Source organism: Balaenoptera borealis, assembly GCF_965194805.1.
Source record: "Balaenoptera borealis genome assembly, chromosome: 8".
NCBI lineage: Eukaryota > Metazoa > Chordata > Mammalia > Artiodactyla > Balaenopteridae > Balaenoptera > Balaenoptera borealis.
This window is the reverse complement of record NC_138865.1, coordinates 7,842,232-7,862,437: the sequence shown is the minus strand read 5'-3', so window position 1 is coordinate 7,862,437 and position 20,206 is coordinate 7,842,232.

Genomic DNA, 20,206 nt, shown 5'->3' with positions numbered 1-20,206 from the left:
TTCCACTGTTTGGCTTTTGTGAATAATGCTGCAATAAACACGGGTGTACAAATATCTCTTGAGACCCAAGCCTGGATCATCTAGTAGTTCTATTTTTAATGTTTTCAGGAACCACCATACCGTTTTCCACAGCAACTGCACTATTTTACATTCCCATCAGCAGCCCACAAGGGTTCTGATTTCTCCACATTCTCACCAACACTTGATATCTTCTGTTTTTTTGATAGTAGCCATCCTAATGGGTTTGGGGCAGATAGTGTCATTTTAATAGTATTAACCCACGTTTCTGTGACTTTGGACCCCACAGGACCTCAGTCCTCTTTGATGTCTGAGTTTCCCAAGTTTTTTTTCCCTGTATTTGCTGGTGACAAGCCTCTTCAGGCCGGTGCCTCTGAAGTTCTGCTGTTTGCGGCCGGGGGCTGGGGGCTTCGTGGGCCTAGCTGAGAGGTCCCTGCTGGATGGAGGTCTCGGTGGTGGGGGGGCAGGCAGGACTCTATTCTGGGGAAAGGACTCTATTTCTGTTTTCCCCCTGAGTGAGTCTGCCCAGCGCTGCCTCGGGGTTAACTTGCCCAAGGCTCTCACCAGCCATCCCCAGGTGGGTCTGCATCCGTGGGCACGTGTTCAGACCTCCACCCCAACATGTTCACAGGGAAGAAACACATCCTGTTCTGGGCACCCAGCCGCAGAGGCAACAAGGAGAGAATTGAGGGCAGCGGCCACCATGATTCGCAGGCAGATCAGGGAAAACAGACAACTGACATAGGCTTGTTCGGTGCATCCCACAGCCAAGCTGAGCTCATAAAGTCTTCTGGATTAAAGAAAGAGCCAACCTTGACACCATGTGTACAATCTGAGCTGAACAGACCTTCATGACCAGTCAACATTTATTGGGTATAAAAAGAGAAGTAGATCCTATGACCTCATTTTAGAGATGAGGAGATGGGGGCACAGAGAGGGTAAGTAACTGGCCCAAGGCCACACAGCTGGTAAATGGTGGAGTGAGGACTCACCTCTCTTAACCATTCTTCCAGGAAGAATCTGGTCTAGATGTTTCAACCTGTGCTCCTCAGAGCCCTGGACATCCATGCTGGGCTCTCAGGAGTAGGGGGCTAACAGTGGGGGGGAGGGCGGATGGGAGAAGGCCCCCCCATTTCAAGCACGGCAGCCCTTCTTGCTTCTGATTCACATGCTCAGCTGCCTCACAAGGGTCATTTGAACAGAGCGTGGCTTTTAAATTGTTTTGAAAATCAGTCATCTAGTCCAACCCTCCCTCCACCCTCACCCTCTCACAAGTGGGAAACTGAGGCCTAGATAAGGATGCATAGCCACACAGGGTCCACACAGCAGGGCCCAGCCCTCCAGGTCCGGTCCTTCCTCTGCCCACCCCAACTCACCTGCTTTCCTGGTGGGCAGATGTTAGTTTACTGCAGGTTTTTTTTTTTTTTTGAAAATAGACATCCTTGTAATACTTGAGAACTCTCCAAATCGGATTAGTTGGTTCCCTGGCAAACCTCAGTCTCTTTTTTGTTTGTTTGTTTTTGGCCACACCGGCATGTGGGTGCAGCGCGTGGGATCTCATTTCCCCGACCAGGGCTCGAACCCGTGCCCCCTGCATCGGAAGTGCGGAGTCTTAACCACTGGACCGCCAGGGACGTCCCAAAACCTCATTTCTGAACCGAGACAGAAGAGCTATTCGTTTGATGGAACAGAGTCTAGCGCCTTTAAGACGTTACTCACGTGAGTGGGGCCCCAAGGGTGCTGCACCTGACAGTCTGCAAAGGGCGGCGTCCCCCGGCTGGGCGTGGCCTCGGGCGCTCCTCGAAGAGCCTCTCGGATGCGTGGCTGCTTTGCTCTCTCCTCGTCCCGGATGCGGAAGGCAGCGAGCGTGAGGGTGCCGCCCACCGTCGCCTTGCTGGGGTGGGGGGCTCGGAACGCCGACCCTGCGCTCCTGGCTCCGCGTCCAGCACTTAAGGGACCCAGCAAATGGCACCGGGATGAAAAGTGAGGAGCGGGGTGGACGCAACCCACGTGGGGCCCGCTGAGTGGCCATGCGGGGCCATCCTTTTAATAAGGTTAAGCAAGCCGTTCCCCGAGGATGACAGGAAGGTTCCGTGAGTGCCTGGTGGAAAAGAAGCAAGGAAGAGAAACTTCTGGTGCTGTGGGGGCCGCCAGGCTGGTTGGAACCTCATCCTGGAGACAGTAACTGTGGTCCCCAGAGAGGTGAGGTGGCCAGAGCCCCTGAGCATGAGGTCGGGACTCTGTTGATGATTCACGGGGTAACAACTCCGCCTGACAGCAGCCGAGTAGCTAAAAATAGCCATCAGGGAACGTCCAGGAGATACTTGGGGAAAGTAAAAATTTGTGAGCAGAATGGTGGGTGCATGGAAAGGTCTGACTGGCACCTGCAGGGACTTTGTGGACGTCGCAGGTCCTCCTTGGCCCTGGAGGGATCCAGAGACAAGGAAGACAAGAACCTGTTCCCAAAGAGTTCTTAAATACGCCTCGTTCATGGGAGCGTTTGTCGCACATCCATTGCTGTGGTCACAAGCATGGGCGCTGAGGCAGTGTCGCCCACCTTTGTTACCTGCCCAGCGCCCAGCTCCTGCCTCATGTACAAGACCGTGTTCAGCCCACATGACAACCCTCAGGACTGATTCTGTTATGAATCCCCTTTGTATTGATAGATGAGAAGACCATGGCTGTGAGAGGTGAGGTCACCTGCAAGCTTGGGCATCCGGGACGCAAGCCTCTGTGCAGGGCCTCCTCCTGCGGGAGTTCCTGGGAGAGTGAGGGGGGCACGGCTTTGCTGGAGACACAGCTGGCGCCGCCCCAGACCCATCCGCGGGCGGGGCCCAGACCCCTGTGGCCTCGCTCCCTGGCCACTTGCCACGCCTGCTGTGGAAGGACGGGCTTTGGAGGAACTAGGCCGTGTTCGCTTCACCTCTTGGCTCTGCCTCTTACTGGCTGTGGAATCCCTGGCAAATTATTTAACCCCTCTCGGCCTCAGTTTCATCATGTTTAAATTGGACACAAACGTACCGGCTCACAGGGAAGCTGAGGACGAGCTGCGATAATGTGCATAAAGCTTCGGGTGTGGGTCACGCGTGCAGTAGAAGGTCAGTACGTGCACGCCCCTCCCCCGTCGGGGCCCAGGCTGGACAGCAGCTCCCTGGGGTCACCTGGGAGTCAGTGTGGGAGCCCAGCCTGCCCACCCTGGGGCCCGTCTGCCTCCCCTTTCCAATCAGCTTGGCCCCTGGGCCACCAGGTCCCCGTGGGCAGCAGAGGCTGTCGGGGCTGATGGGAGCCAGTCCCAAGGGGTCTGAAGGCAGATTACCGAGGACTGATGAGGTGAAGGGGATAGCTGCCCGTGAGCTGACAGCATCGCCTGCGAGGAGGGGAAGGCGGGAGGGCAGGGGGTCCCTAATCTCGGCCTGAGGCCTTCTGGAAGGACAAGGGTGCCATCTGGAGGCACCTCTGCTGGAGGCTTTCCCTCTGGGCCAAGGTCACTCTGAGGCTCTTGGTTAAAATTAGCCTCTTGCGCATCACTCTGGACTGAACGGCCTTTCCCATGAGCCACCAGGACCTGGGCTTGCACAGACCGACTGGCCTGTGAGCCCTCCGCCCTCCAGAGGGAAGTAGAATATGTGGCCTCTGTTCCAGAGGCTGGACGAGAGGGGTGGGGCGTGTGCACGCGAGGGTGTATGAGCGCACGCACCGGCGGGCCTGCCTGCACGCGTAACTCACCACGCCAGGGCACCTGGGAAAGAGACTTAATCCCAGAGTTGTGCAAGCTTTCTGCCATTGGCATTATTTCTTGATTGTGTTGTTTCTTTCTTACTCATTTCTAGCCCCTAGATTTGAACAGCAGGCCCACTGCACCCCCATGCACCCCACCTGAGATTAAGAAAAATATGCAGGGCCTCCTGAATCCCAGATGATCCACAGATATTTATTAAGTGAGTGAGTAAATGATAAAGTAAAATGAGGAAAGGTTTGGCCAGGCCGTCCCTTCTGTTGAGCTGGGCTGTTTCTTTTTCCCACTGTGTCCCCAGCCCCTGGTACAGAGCCCGGAACATAGAAAGTGCTCAGTGGATATTTGTCAAATACATGAATGAATGGGGACAAGTTGCTATTTTGCTCTTTGCCCACATCCGATAGATAGTAACATATTAAAGTCAAAACAATACGCCCAATCAGGGCTCAGGCAAGGATGGTTTGAGCCACATCAATAAGGGGGCTGAGGCTGGGAAGACAAGAGCCAGTGGTCGTGGCTCTGGGGGCTGGAGTCCTGTTCAGCCAGGTGGCCTTTGGCAAGTCAGCTGACTCCTCAAGCCCGAGTCCTCCCTCATCAAGTGCACCCACTACGCGGGGCCTTACCTTGCGTGCATGACGCAGGCCGCGCCTCTCCAGCCCTCTGCAGAAAGCCTGGCACATGACAGGCGTTCAATAAAAGGGTAACTGTTACTATTAGTACCAGATTTTTGCAAGAGAAATGAGGGCTAAACATCCAGAAGCAAAGGATGGGATCACTGCTAATCCTGCAAAGGACATAAGAGCCTCAGGAAGGACGTGAAGAAGTTAAAAGTAAGTGTCAGACGGGGAGAAAATATTTGCAGTAGCTGTATAAGGATTACTGCAAAGAAAATGTAAGGAGTCCTTCCTGTTCCTAAACAACCTAAAGACAAATGGACAAATGATTGACATGGGCGTTGCACAGAAAGACAACTACAAACAGCTAATAACATAGGGAAAGGTGTCCAGTCACAGCAGTAAATGGAAAAGTGCAAATTAAATAGTAATGCAATGTTTTTGCCATCAGAATGGCAAAATGGCAATACTGCTAATATCCAATAATATTGGTGATGATGTGGGAAAATGGTTACCCTCATCGAGTGTCAATGGGAGCGTAATTTGATAAAAACGTTTTGGGGAGCATTTTTGGCAGTACCACTCAAAATTTGGGATGCCTACATACAGTGGTGGAGTAATTGCACTTCTAGAAAACTACCCTACACTAAAACATGCCCTGGTTCTCAAAGACGTGTGTATGATACCCTTCGCGGCCACATGCTGTCTTAGCAAAAGCAAACATTGAAAACAACTTGAAGGTACAACCATGGGGAAGATGTACGTAAATTTAGGCACATGTATTTTGTGGACTCGTATTCTGTCATTAAAATGAATGGGGCACTTCCATATGCTATGGAAACATGCCCAAGATATGTTGAGTAGTCGGGATGGGGAAGGTGCAGAAAAATACACATGGCGTGATTTTACACACACACACACACAACTTTGTATTTATCACACAGACCCTTACACATATGTACAAGTGCAGCAAAGGGACCAGAGAGAGCCCAGCACGACCTGGGGTGGAGGTGAGGGCTCATGGGACAAAGGCAGATGAGGGAGGGGCTCACAGTTTACTCTGTCCTCCACCGGCTCAAATCTTTTAGGATGAGAATGCAGTAATGCACTTGGAGAAAAAAAGCCAGGCAGCGTCAGTGATGGATTGCGTGATGCAATTGTGCCTGGTGGCAGAGATGGGGTGACGTGACCCCGGGGTTGGGTCCGGCCCTAGGGCTCCAAGTGGCCTCCTGATGCTGGGCCTCATTTACCTCCCCCCCCGCCCCAATTCCAGCCCACTTCCTCTCCAGATAGCGCCCCCCACCAGGTTATCAGCGGCCTCCTCACGGGGAGGCCAGCTCGGCACCACACCTTTAACGTGCAGTCACCAAGCTTATCATCCTGCACTGAGGGAGGCCGGGGTTGGGGGGAGGTCCAGGGACCAGACAGGGCTGGTTGATGGTGACCAAGCCCCTCCCCTCATCCTAATGGGGTAGGGGGTGGGAGCCTAACTTCCCACTGCCAGCGACTCCTCCCTCCATGACTTGGACATCCCTGTGACGGTCTTCAGACCTCAGGCTGCCCTCGTTTCCTACAACAACAGTCGTGGCACTTAGAAGGGATTGCACGCCTACCACGGGCCTACCACTGTGCTAGTTGGTGGGCCTGCTTTTTTGCTTCTTAATCTTTATACCTAACAGGGAGGTACGGAGTGATGAGGAAACACTCAGAGATATTAAGTGACCAAGGTCTCCAGCAAATATGTGGCAGAACCAGGATTTGGACACAGCTCACTGAATGGACATCTGTCCAGAAAGCAGGGGGTCCCAGTGGACCACATCAGCTCCAGCCCTGGGTCTCCCCCAGCTGCCCGGAACCCCAGCAGTGACTCATTCTGCCCCTTATCGTTGGCAGTGGGTGAGGGGCCCTCTCCTTTGGGGGTGACTCACACGAATGTCATTACACTTGAGCCCCGCTAATTGAGAATTGTGTCTTTCGGCTTTTTGAGGTACTGGGTGGGTGGAAAGAGCGCTTCATAGGATCAGAGACCTGGCAGGCTTCTCTGAACCTCCGCTGTGCCGCTGGCCAGCCTCGCTTTCCTCATCTGTAAAAGAGGTATAGTACAAGTCCCTGTGCAAGTTAAAGGGGTGCCAACGTAGATCACACCCTTGGGAGTCAAGTAAATGGGTGACAGGAACTGTGGCATCACCACCACCACCACCAACATCACCATCATCAGCATCATCATTTGTGCCAATCTCAGGGTCTCAGTTTCCTCATTTGTAAAAATTAAGAAGAAGGTTGGATGATCTTTTACGTTTCTGCCAACTCTCTATAATCGCAACTAGCCAAGGTGACGTTTGCTTGGTAACCCCCTGGAGAAAATAGGATTTGCCAAACTAGCATAAACGAGCCTGCAGAGATTCCCCAATCCTTCACCAGGGCCGGGATACAACTTGCAAAGTCTTCCAAGAACCTCTGGAGACCTACATAGCGTGTTCACCACGAATCTGCTACTCTTTGGAAGCAATTCCCCGGCAATGCCCTACGTCAAGTTACTTTACATCCCTGAAAGTATCAGGACAGCCTTACTTTTAAAATCTTCAACTTTCCAACACAGAGCTTCCAAGAGTCAGGCTCACGTCCACCCCACTCAGAAGGGTTGGCATGGCTGACCGGGAGGAGACCCCGGTGCTATGGCATCTCAGGGAAGTGTGCAGGAGCCGGGGATTTGGGGAGCTTTGGAAAAATCTGGGTAAAATCCCTTCATGAGTTGAGAGAGCAGGAATCTCTGGTCTTTGAAGAAGCCACCTGGATTTTCGGAGGCGTACCACCTGCTCCCAGCTCCACCCCTATTTGGTTACGCAGCCACAGCTCCCTCTGGGTCCTGATGCTATTTTTTAGTGGACGAAGCTGTTCCAGGCCTCAGCCTAGAAAGGACCCTCAGACCATCAGACCTGGAGAGACTCAGAGCTCCCCTGATCTCCCCTGCCTGGGTGCAACCTTTGTGTGCTCTCCAGCAAGTCCCCTAAATTCTCTGTGCCTCCGTTTTCTCTTGGGAAAGTTGTAGTTCGTCCTGTGTCCTGGGGTTCTAGGACTTCCCCTCAAGACTCAGGGGAGCTGATGTGGGGAGATGACATCAACTTCTTGGTTCTCTCTGAGGCACGTGGTGACTCCGCTCCTTTCTGCCAGGATCATTTCCCAGTTTGACTGAAAGTGCTGGGGACCCCTCCCCAAGGGTCCAGGGGGAAGAAAATCAAAGAGCAGCGGGGTGTCATGGGGGCGGGTGGGCTATGGAGGGGGCGGGGGCCATGGTGTGGGGATGTTACAACGGGTGGGCTTTAGGGAGGCTGGGAGGATTGTGTGGTTGGTCTTGGGCGCAGCTAGAGCAGAGGGGCAGAGTCTCCTGAACCCCGAGCCCCCAGCAGCAGGTCGGAACACGTTTGTGAATCTTCTGGGAAAACAGCACCCAGGCGGGCTGGTAGAATAGACGGGGCTGGCAGGGGAGGTGGACGCAGAGAGGCTGGCGGGGGCACCGGTGGCAACCACCCGTGGTTGGAGGCATCTGCAGGGTGTCCTCCGCAGTGGAGTTGGGTTGGGGGCGGCCAAGGCCCAGGTGGCGGCTGCGTCTTCGTGGGGACTCTTTCTGAGCCGAGCATGGATCTTGGGGACTCGGATTCACCCAGCACATATGGCATGAGCGCTGACCGGGTGCCTGGAACTAGGTACTTCGCGTGTATCATCCTGTCTAACGGTAAAAACCCCACGGGAAGGCACAGGTGAGGAAACTGAGGCCCAGAGAAGGTGGGTGAACTGCCCAAACTCGCACAGATGAGGAAACTGAGGCCCAGAGAAGGTGGGTGAATTGCCCAAACTCACACGGCTTTAGACTTGCAGCCCAGTCCCCTGTCCATACTCCTCAGCTGGGGACGTTTGCAGGATGGGGACCCGGCTGCTTGCAGCACAATGGGCTCTGGATGAATTGTGCCAGGAACAGGCTGCTGGATGAGGAAGGACTTGGAGTAAAGCAGGATATCAGAGTTCCAATCTGGGTCTTTCCAGCAAATTCTCTTGGGTCAGTGCGACCCTCTCAATATTAGGTTAGACCATACGGAACTGCCATTTTTGTTGGTCAAAAATAATTGAATATTACCAATTTCATAGGTTCAACCTAATAGTATGGAACACTCTTATTAAAAAGTGTCTGGAGACCGAGGGCTAGAGGAAATGACCTCTCTCTGGCTCAGGAGTCTATGATTTGTCCCTTGAGTTTAATTGCAAGTGTGATCAGCCTTACTGGGGCAATGGCTGGGACCCAGTAGATTCTATATCCACTACTACCACCACCCACCCAGGGGAGCTGACAGATACATGGTCTTGAACAAGCCCCTTCTCCCATGGCTGGTGATCCCTAAGGCTAACGTGCCGCATCCCCTGGGAACGGGGCTAGGGTAAGACAGGCCATCTACCCACTGACACTGAAACCCCCAACCGTCTCCTCCTCCATCTCTCTCAGTTCCTTATGTTCCACAAGGATTCCGGACCCCAGATGGTGATGTAAAGGCTTGGGGGGAATTCGAGTGGTCTTCAGGCCAGGGCTGTAGAGTGAGTCAGGGGTTCTGGAGCTGACACACCTGGATTACCATCCCGGTGCTGTCATTTCCCAGGTGGGGAGTGCCCCCAGGAAAGGCATTTACCCCATCTCTGCTACATACCTCGGCTTCCTCAGCCACGGAATCTGGATAGTACTGGTACCTACTTCCAGGGCTGTGGTGAGGGTGAGTGAGGTAGCGTCTGTAACGCGCCCAGGAGATGCTAGCCAATGTTTGCATTATTGTCCCTGCAAGCCGCGTGCATTTATTAAGCACCCGTGTGGAGCCAGGGCTGGTCCAGGGGCCTGAGGGAGCCTCCCCTAGTTTCCCTCTTTGCTCCACCCCCGCCCTTGCCCTGGCTGCGTCGTTGGTGGTCTCGGGCCCACCGCAGCACTGAATCCCTGCGATAACTCTGGGGTCACGGGGGTCAGCCTGGGGCCAGCAGCTGCTCAGGCATCCGGATCTCTCCACGCTCCCTGCTGATGGGGGGCTGTGTTGGAGACTCGAGGCTCTCAGAGACGTTGGTGTAAACACCGAGATGAACACGACAGCATCCGCAGCAAATCTGGATGAGCCAGGAAGCATCTCTCCCTCTGCCGGAAGCCACAGGCCTGGGGGGAGGGGGTCCTGGCCGAGAAAGCAGCATCCCAGCCTAGGAGGACCTGTCCCAAAGACCCAGTACTCACAGGTGTGCCCAAGGTACCTTGTGCAGATGGTGGGGTAAGGGATGGGCCTTCTCTGAGGCCCCCTTTCCTGAAACACCGCCCCTCTGGCATTTTTACTCCTGGCATTCCCCCTTATACTCCTTTGGATTCCATGGGACCACTGTGAACCTCAGTCTCTTCTTCTGCAAATGGAGGATAGTGCCTCCTCTTGCTTGGCCTGTAATATTTGTGAGCATCGGATTGTGCGGCACCCAGTGCAGTGTCCAGACACAGAGACGCACTCAGTACCAGTGAGCACCTTCCCGCTATGAGCTCTGCCCTCCCCAAAAGTCCTTTCCTAAGATGCTAAGGTCCCTGGGCTGGGCCAAAGAGGCAGTGTGGTCTGTGACATACGTCAGTGAAGGAACACGGAGATAGAATCACAGAACTTTGAAGCTGAAAGGCCCCTGCAGAGCTGGGCAAACCCAGTCACACTTCTCTCCTTTGTGAAGGCGACAGGGCTTGTGGTCAGCTGGCTCAGGTGGGCCCTCCACTCACCAGGTGTGTGGGCTTCAAGCAGGCTCTCAACCTCCTGAACCTCAACATCCGCGTCCTAACGTGGGGGTAATAATTATGTCCTCTCTGCTGATGAGGGGAGGTATGAGAAAACGTCTCACTAGTTATTTGCTCTGTTTTCAGAGGCTCAGGTAGCTAAGTGTTTCCCCAAATCAGCTGGGAGTCAGTCTCACCAGGCCTGACCCCTAAGCCTCCTCCCTTCCCTGGTCCACAGAGGCGGCCAGTCCGGGGTCTGGGCCGAGCAGCCCGGGGCTGAAGCCAGGCTGCAGCACCGCGAGTCCTAATTCAATACCAGTAGCTGCTGTACGGGGACCACTCGCTGTGGGTCAGGCCCACCACACACTTGGCTTGTTCATTGTTCCCCATCATCCCCGAGGTACAGATGCCCTGACTTCCCTTTCCAGTCTTCCCGTGGGTGGCATGTGCCGGGGATGGCGCTGAACTCGAGGGACACACAGTCAGGCACGGACCCTGCCTGAGAGGGGAATATGACTAAATTATAGTCAAAACCACAAAAATAATGGAGGCTACCATCTATTAAGTACTTCCCATGTCCAAGCGCTTACTACACCCTCAGAGTTTGATCCTATTACATAATTCTGCCCTTATGAAGTGGGTTCTAGTCTTATCCTCATTTTATGGATGAGAAAACTGAGAACTGATTAGGCAAACAATCAGCTGAGACTGGATCGCAACTTGGGTCCTTCTGACACCAAAATTCTTGCCCTTCTTCCTACAGTTCTTTCTAGATATTCTCCCCGTTAGTCCTGTGGATGAAGCGTGGCATATAGTAAATGCTCAGCATCTTAAATAATTATCATCCTTTCTGTCTTCCTCCAGCCATGTTTGTTCTGGGTCACTCTGGTTCCTCCCCTCTCCCCATCACCCCATCTGGCTTCCCAGCGTCCCTCACATGACCTCGCTTCCCCCGACCTTGAACTTCCGCCACACCAGACCCAGGATCCCCGGCCCATTGCCTCAGACTCCACCTGCTTCAGAGAGCCAGGAAATAATTGCTTAGTGAGTGATCAATACACTGACATCTTCAGATACTGAAGACACTTTGATTGTGATCTCCTCTCCCTGATCAGGACCGTTCATAAGAATCTGTGTAAAGACTTACATTTCCTCTTCATTCTTTTCCTCTACACGTGCCTTAAAGTAAGCAGCAAAATACTTTGGACTCAACTTCCTCCAATAGATTCTGTGGTTCCTGCAACCCTTCCCAACTTCCCCCCCTTTTCCCTATAAAATTAAGCTTCCCTTCCTTGTTCTCTGGATTTGCCTATGGGCCTCCATAGTTCATGCCTCCTGAATTGCAATTCCTTTGCAATTCTCAAATCAACTCACTTTTACTGGTTTAAAAAAAAAAAGTAAGCAGCAAAGAAGAGGTGGCAGGATATGCCAGGAGGGGAAAACGAGGGGTCCAGAAAATCTCCAGCTAACAATCAGGACTGAGTTTCTAGTACCCACCCTGGACAGGCTAGTGTGTGTGCAGACCGCAGGGTGTAAGAATTCTGGGGCCAGGGAGACACCACGTTTCCACTTACAGCACAGTCTCTAAGGGAAGTCTGGCACCTGCCTGCCAGCTCACGTTCTTTATCCTGCCAATCTGGCCTCACCCACCTTGAGAGGAGGTGGAGAGCCCCAGGGTCATTTCATGCTCTGCTTCACGTTTCCTTCCTTAGGTTGATCCTTCCCCTGAACTTGCAAGATCCACCTCAGATGAGTTCAGGATCTGCCTTGGAGTCTCTTACCTTCTATTTCCTGCCTCTTAGATCTGTCGGAATAAGGTTACAGCCACAAAACACTTACGTAGCCAGGTACCTTAGATGCGTGACATCCTGACTTACCTGGTGTGATGTCACCTTCTCCCCCTTCTCCTCCCGGAAATGAAGCTTGCCTACACCATTAAAGTAAAATGAAAGTTGGCTGTCCATCCAACTTCATAGCAGCATTATTCACAACAGCCAAAAGGTGGAAATAACCCAAATGTCCATCAACAGGTGACTGGATAAACAAAATGTGGTCTATCCATACAATGGGGATATGCTTCAGCCTTAAAAAGGAAGGGAATTCTGACACGTGCTACATGGATGAACCTTGAGGACATTCCACTAAGTGAAATAATCCAGTCACAAAAGGACAGATACTGCATGATTCCACTAGAATAGTTAAATTCATAGAGGCAGAAGGTAGAATGATGGTTTCCAGGGGCTGGGGGGAGGGGGAATGCAGAACTAGTGTTTAATGGGTACAGAGTCTTCGTTTGGGAAGACGACAAGTTCTGGAGATGGATCGTGGTGATGGGTTCACAGCAATGTGAATGAACTTAATACCACTGCACTGCACACTTAACACTGGTTAAGATGGCAGATTTGCTGTTAGCATATTTTGCCGCAATAGAAAAACGAAAAGAAACACACAGTTGGCACCTAATTTGGCAAAGAGTAGACCCAAAAACTGTTTGTTGAACAAGTTATCTTCGTTTTAGAATTTGGGACTCCCCTGCAGGTACTTGGAGAGCATCAGCCCCGTTGCTCACTGCCGTGTCCTGTGGGCCTTAAGCAGTGCCTGGCACATGGCGGGCCCTCAGCAAGTAGCTGATGAAGGCATGAGCTGAGAAGGCCACAGTGGAAATCCTTCTTGCCCTCATTCTCACCTCCCACTCCACCCACCATCTTCCCTTCTCCATCCTCGTCAGAGAGCAGTGGTCAACCGACTCGGTTCCGATGCCCGCAGTGGTAGGGACCTTTGGGAGTCACTTTGTTCATGCTTTTTCCTTCAGGCAATCGATGTCTAAGTTCTTTTTTTTTTTTTTTTTCTGTGATGAATGTTGTGCTGCTTTTTTTTTGTTTTTAAATTTACTTATTTATTTTTATATTTATTTTTGGCTGTGTTGGGTCTTCGTTTCTGTGCGAGGGCTTTCTCTAGTTGCAGCAAGCGGGGGCCACTCTTCATCGCGGTGCGCGGGCCTCTTCACTATCGCGGCCTCTCTTATTGCGGAGCACAGGCTCCAGACGCACAGGCTCAGTAGTTGTGGCTCACGGGCCTAGTTGCTCCGCGGCATGTGGGATCTTCCCAGACCCGGGCTCGAACCCGTGTGCCCTGCATTGGCAGGCAGATTCTCAACCACTGCGCCACCAGGGAAGCCCGATGTCTGAGTTCTTAAAGGCCGCTAAAGAAGGGGTCCCTCTAACCCCCTGGGTCATGTATTTGATGCTCTGTGATCCATGGGACATTGTTCTGTCTTTTCTGCTCTGATTTAAACCTCCCACACCCACCCACCCAATTCTTCTCCCCTGAGAAATGTGAGGAGGCTCTGAAGACAGGTGGGGGAGGCCTCGCAGGACTAAGGGGGGGCGGCGGGTGGGTAAGAAACAGGACTCAACCCCCTCTGAAATCCTATCAGCCCAGACAACATGTTACGAGGATTAATGAGGCCTCTCCTGGAGCTGGAGATGGATGATACACCCTCAGGAAGTCCCTCGACCAAGCCTTGGAATTCTCAGCCTCTGCGAGGCCAAGCGGAGGCAGCTCTAAGGGGCCCAGGCTGAGTGGGCCGTCATTTTGGAGCCTCTCTCTGACGAGGGTATCTCCAAGAGGCCAACGGTGGCCAGTTCGTGATTGCTGGGTCCCACTGAAACCCAGGGAAGTAATTGTGCAGCAAAAGGGCGCAAATAATGTCAACACTCCCAAATTAGGCAAATGAATTCCATCCGGTAAGGAGAAGGAAGAGGGTCCCTGACTAAAGGAACGTCTGTGTTGGAAATATAAAGAAATGATGACGTGGCCTTACCTCCCAACATTCCTGGGATGGAATGTTGATGTTCAATCAGTTTTCCACAGATCTTATAAGGTTATGAAAAACTAGTATTACTAGTATAAGAAGATAGTAAGTGTAGCGGCTAAATGGTTAATTAAACATGGAAGCAGGATATGTGTTACTATGGCCATGATGACTTATTCCCACCAGAGAGGTCACACTGCTGTCTCTCCCTGTGCTTCGTATGAGAACTGATACAGGATTACAACAGAGTTTCCCAAAGATGTGCCCGACAGCTCTATGTAATCACTCCTTGAGATAGTAATACATATTGCATACTTTAAAGCGTGAAAAATACTTCAAGAAAGAAGTCTGTTTTACTTTGCTTAATCTAGCATTTCTCCAAGTTAATTTTCTACAAAAACCTTTCTCCACTAATATCTATCATTCTGTGGAAATAGAATTTCTAGGAACATACTTAGCAAAACGCTTCAGTATATCATTCAAATACCCTTGACTCACCCCATGATTCATTGAACAGTCAATGTTCACTCACAAAGACACGTGTGGTCCAGGCACTGGAAACGCAGAGTACATGATGCAGTCCCTGTTCACCAGACGTACACTGTAAGGGGGACACCACGGTCCACTGGCTTCGCAGGGGCTGTGTAATTCCACAAAACACTGAATAGGAGTTGGAATAGTGGGCAGCGTAGGGTCTGGAGACGCCTGGGAGAGGGCACCTCCCCCAGGTCAGGCATCGGGGAGGGGTTGCCATGGCACAAGCTGCTTGAGCTGAGCTTTAAATCAAGTTGAGGAGTTAGCCAGGCTCGTACTGGAGAAGATTGTTTTAGAAAGAAGGAAAAGCTTACGAGGGACTTCGAAACACCAACAAAAAGAGCTTACACAGGGGATGACTAGAGCAAAAGGTGTGCATAAAGGGATGAGAGAGGAGAGGCTGGAGAAGAAGATGGGGAAAGATCCTGGAATCTACCGTGTTGAGGAGTGTCGGCTTCGTCCTAAACCATGTGGCACCATGGAGGGTCTCAGCGTGTGGCTGTCTCCCCTCCTGATACCGCTGGGTTGAGAAATTTAACCGCAGTAGCCTGGGGGCAGGTCAGGAGGGGCAGGAGCTGAAGAGACAACCCCAGCACAGGGGATGGGAGAGACTCTAGCCGGGACCTACCATCGTGGGCAAAGGCAGCACCCAGGCAAGCAGTTTTATCAGATACGTCAGCAGTGGGAAACCTTGAAGTGGATGCCAGTCTCTGCATAGTCAGGAAATTCTGTGAGGCAGGGGGACAGGACTCTAATCCTGGGGGCACAGGGGAGAGAGGAGATTGAGATATAAAGATCTAGGGGAGCTTTTTTTTTTTTTTTAAAGAGGAAGCAGTGGTCAGGAGGTGAAAGGGAGTGGTGGGAATTGGGGTACAAGTGAGAACTTGGTGCCAAGGACAAAAATCAAAGCTTTGGTGACACAGGAGTAAACATGAAAACCAGATTCATCAAGATTTGTCTCAGAGCTAGGAGTGAAGGTGGGAATTAAGTGGTCTTCGCTGTGAGGCGGGGGAGCTGAGAAATAGGCAGGTCCCGGCCGGAGAGCTGCCCCTGCAGGTCTCACCCACCAGACTCACTGCCCAAAGCAACCAAACTGTTCTGGGCTAGTGCTGCCCTCTGGTGGCTAGAGATAAAAAGCGAGAGACAGATCTCTAGGTAGGCATCTCCCCTTTCTCTTTGAAGAAATTACATACACTCTGCCCTCACCTCTTTACAACGTTCTGTGGTTCTCTGTCCAAAACTTAGTTCACTCCAGATCAGACACTTGCTCACATATACACATGTTCCCTCTTAACTCCTGCATCTCTGCCTTAGCTCATGCCCAGTGTTCTCAGGGGAAACCTCTCCCCCTTCCTATCTTGCTTTCTTTTATTCTTTCCTGAATTTTGTTTTGGCACAGGGGAGATTTCCTTAAATGACCCCAGTCACCATTAATAAAAGACAGCAAAGGATCTGTATGAATGGAAGGAAAATATATTAGGTTTGAAACTAAGCACAATTTTTAAAAAGCAGAACAATGTTATCAATCTCTACAGCACAGTACTCATAGGTGGTACTCAGGAGCCCCCCTCGGGTACATGCAAAAATCTCCATCTATTTCTCCACCTGCTTCTGATTAAAAATCTATGTCTCCTCGAGAACTTGCATTTAGGAAAGGAAAATGATTGCTTTATTGAATTTGTTATTTTGTTCATGTAAATTATGAGTTTGCAAGAGCATTTACTTTTTGTTGCAAATACATGTCATTTTAGACAATGGGTTTAGATAGGTTGGGAGGTGGGGTAGGGGATTAGAACTATTACATTGTTTCCACAAGGAAGTGTGTTACTATTTCCAAACAAACCCATCCATAAGTAAGGGCTGCCTGAAGCATCACTTCCTTAGCGTCCAGGTTGAGACAAGGTCTACGGGGACGAATGCAGGTGTGATGGGGACAGCAGGTCCCTACGTGAGGAAAGAGAAGGCTCACTGACTGCACTTCTTCTAGAACTACTGTCAGGAGGCCAGCACTGGACAAAGAGACCCAGGGGCAGAGGAGCAAAGCCAGAGCAACTGTGAGAACCAGTTTCTCTCCTAGCAACTGTACAGAGCATCTCTCAGAACTAAAGACAAGGCCTCCCTGGCAGTTCCTAGGGTGGCTCCCACCTGCTCCCTTGTGCAGGGAGGGAGACTTCCCTTGTGAAGCCAGCACAGGCTGTGCAGTTACCCTGGAAGGCCCACAAGTTAGGAAAAAACCAGAATGATCTTTGCAGGCATCGGTACAGCTCAGCAGCTCGAATCACGGGTTCCTGCACCTATGAAGAATGCCCTCTGTGCCACGGTCCTGGGGGCGCAGCAGTAGCCAGGGCTCCTGGTGCAGGTCTCGGCCCCTCTGTCCCTGTCTCTCTCTGTCTCTCACACACACACACAGATCCAAGCACACTCTGACCTAGACCTCTCCTTATCTGGGCATGAACAGCGGCCTGTGTTCTCCCACAGACCAGGAGAGCACCAGCCACCCTCGGGGACGCTTTGCTCCACCGTTTGCAGAGTGAGCCCCCTGAAAGCCAAGGGAAACTGACGGTTTCCCTTGAGCAGGAACTCCAGGAAGGTCTCCCTCCTCCATGGACCCCAGAGAGCACACTCCTGCCTGAGCCAGAGAATTGGGGGACATGATGGCAACCGCAGAGGTGACAGGTGGGGCTCCAGATGAGCACGTCAGCCTCGTGCTTTTTTAGAAGAGAAAGGAGGACATTCCTTCCTTGCCTTTTTCTTTCTTGCCTCTTCTCTGCCCTCCTGGCTCTCAGGATTTCCAGTCCTTTTCCATATCTGTTGATTCCACCATGTCCACACAGAAGGCCCTGGGGATTCTTGGAAGGGCATCTTGAACCTCCTTTTCTGCACAGCACTTGTCATAAGACTGAGAAATCGTCAACTGTCCACATGGAAGACTGGGGCGCTGCTGGAGGCTGGGGCCTGGGTACCACGCCCACCCTGCGTGCCCCGCTCTGGCTCTGTGTTCAGCCCTGCCTCTCCCGCCCCCCATCCCTGCTCGGGGCCGCCCTCCTCTGCTTCAACCCTCGCAGCTCTCCTGTCCCCCGGGGTGGCTATCTGACCGCCCATCAGCTGGACAAAGCATTTGTCAGCTTTAATGGATGTACAACTCCCAGCCCTGACATGTTTTATGCATCCCTGGGGGCTTTGATCTCCTTGTCTGCGTACATAAATGAGAGGATTACCGAGCCATCCAGAACAGGGCACCAAAAATGTCTTTCACTGGGGTGCTTTTGCCTCCAGCAGATAAGAGTCATAAGCCGAAATCCCAGGAGCCATTAGGGCCCCGAGCTTGAGGGTAACTCTGCTCAGGGAGAAGTGGTTCAGGGGGGCTGGCCTAGGAGACGCTCCCTGTCACAGCTCCCCGATATTGTTTATATCTGGGTGATGCGGATAAAGAAACCGGTCAGTTCTGGCACCGCCCTCCCTCCCGGAAGATTACGAGCAACTGTGGCTGACATTTGCCAAGGCTGCCTGGGCCGACTCGGCGGTGGCATATGGTTACTGTCAGGGACTTCTGGACGTGTGGGCTGGGACTGGACACTCGGGTGGGGACTGGTATTTTTAGGACACTTTGAGTTCTCAGCTGGATTTAGGCCAGCTGCCCAGACGGTGCAAAGCGGCAGTGTCACTCCCGCCTGGCCCCACCTCCTGAGAGAGGGAGAGAGGGAAAATGAAAGTGCTTATTGCCCGCACCACCTGACGCCTGGTGGATGCTGAGGGCTGGTGTTTGGAGGTGGGGTTCTTTGAATGCTCACCCGAAGTTTCCAGATGGCAGCACGGACATGGCAACCAGCAGAGAGATTGGGGAGGGGGGTAAGATACCATCAGGGAGGTGGCAAGGGTCCTCGTTAACCATCAGCCAGGTGAGGGGGGCCTCATAAGTTGCTCAGGTGAGCTAACAGCAGCTCTGATCCCGATTCTCTGGCCCCCATTTGTTTAATAAGGCTGCCGTATCTACTGACATATTTATCACATGGGCCTATATGTTCTAGGGACAGGTGAGTCACTGGCAAATAAGGTACACTGCTTCCTTCAAGGAGCTCAAGACCTTATCGTCATTTTCCTTTAGTAAAATAACAGGAAAGTCTCCCGGGGTTGGAAAGGCCGCCTAACCCAACCTCACCTAATGTTTGAGGATCTTCTACAATATCACTAAGAAAGAATTATCTGCCCAAGCTTGAATACTTCTGGTGACGAAGACCTCACTACCATAAATCTTTGACACCTTTGATTATTGTAAAGCTCACCCTGGGTCAGAACAAAATTGGCTTTCCCATAGTATCTACCCCTTGGTCTTACTCCTTGTCTCTGGGGCAGAGTAGAATGAGTGTAACTTGCCTCCACAGATCTTGTGTGGAGTAGTCTCTAACCCACTGGCAGGTCGTACTCCACATCTGACAAACGGCAAGGAAAATTAACTAATGTCTAAGTCATGCCTCTCACCCATCCCCTGGCCACCCACTAACCCCTCCAGGGCCTTTGTGAATTAGACGAACGTGTCTTTCCCCAAGGCACATTATCGCCACCTGCTGGCAAATCGCCACAATGCACCACTTCCTGGGGACTTGGTCCTCCCAGCACTGAGGGTCCCTTTTCCTTCGAATGTGAGAAGGAAAGTTGAGGAGTCCCTACACTGGAAGGGGTCAGTGATGTGCAATCTAAACCCAAAGTGATTTTTTAAAATTATTTTTTTAAAGACCAAGCAAAACATTCTTAAGCATCTAGAGCAATCCTTCTCCAAACTTTCAGAGAGCGTCTCACGCCCCCAGATGCTTTAAGCCTCTGTTCCCGACTCTCTTCCTTTCCTTGACGCTTTCTTTCATTTTCTTTCCTGCGTTGCTGCCTCATCCCCAGGACCCCAGTCCTTGCTGACTGGTTCAGGAGTGGACGGAGGGGGTCTGCGGTTATAAATTATGATGCCCACTAAAGAATAAATCGGTTTTATACGCCTCCCACCCCGAGCCCTGGGAGCTCTCAGAGTTCAAGCTCGGTCATCCTGACTCCCTCCGGGTCTGAGGGCTGAGCTGGGGCCCGTCTGGGGGCAAGAGGTCCTGCCCTGCCCTCCAGTAGCTTCCAACCAGTAGAGTGTGTCACTTGGACTTGACACAAACATTTCCTTCTTGGGAGAAAAGGCCACCCTATGAGTCTGATGTATTCAGTCATTTCCAGCAAGCGACTCTCAGTGCCAGGAACACAGTGCCAGGCCTCAGATTGGCACAGGTTTGGGCAACAAGCAGACTTTGCTCTCCCTCCTGCTCAAGGCACCTGGGAATGCTGGTGTGGGGAAGGGTCTACCTCCCCACGTACAAGTCCCCAGACAACTCTCGCCCTCCGTTCCTGGACATGTTCGGCAACTGTGTGCAGTGTGGGTTTGTGCAGGAGGTAACACCTGAGCTGAGTCATAACAGGAGGGAGATTTGGAAAGGTGGAAACAACCCAAGAGTCCACCAATGGATCATGGGTAAACAAAATGTGGTCTAGCCGTACAATGGGATATTGTTCAGCCTTAAAAAGGAAGGGAACTCTGACACAGGCTACAATGAATGAACCTTGAGGACATTCTGCTAAGTGAAAGAAGCCAGTCACAGAAGGACAAATATTGTATAATCCCACTTACGTGAGGTACATAAGTAATCACACTCATAGAGACAGAAAGTAGGATGGGGGTAGCCAGGGGATGGGGGGAG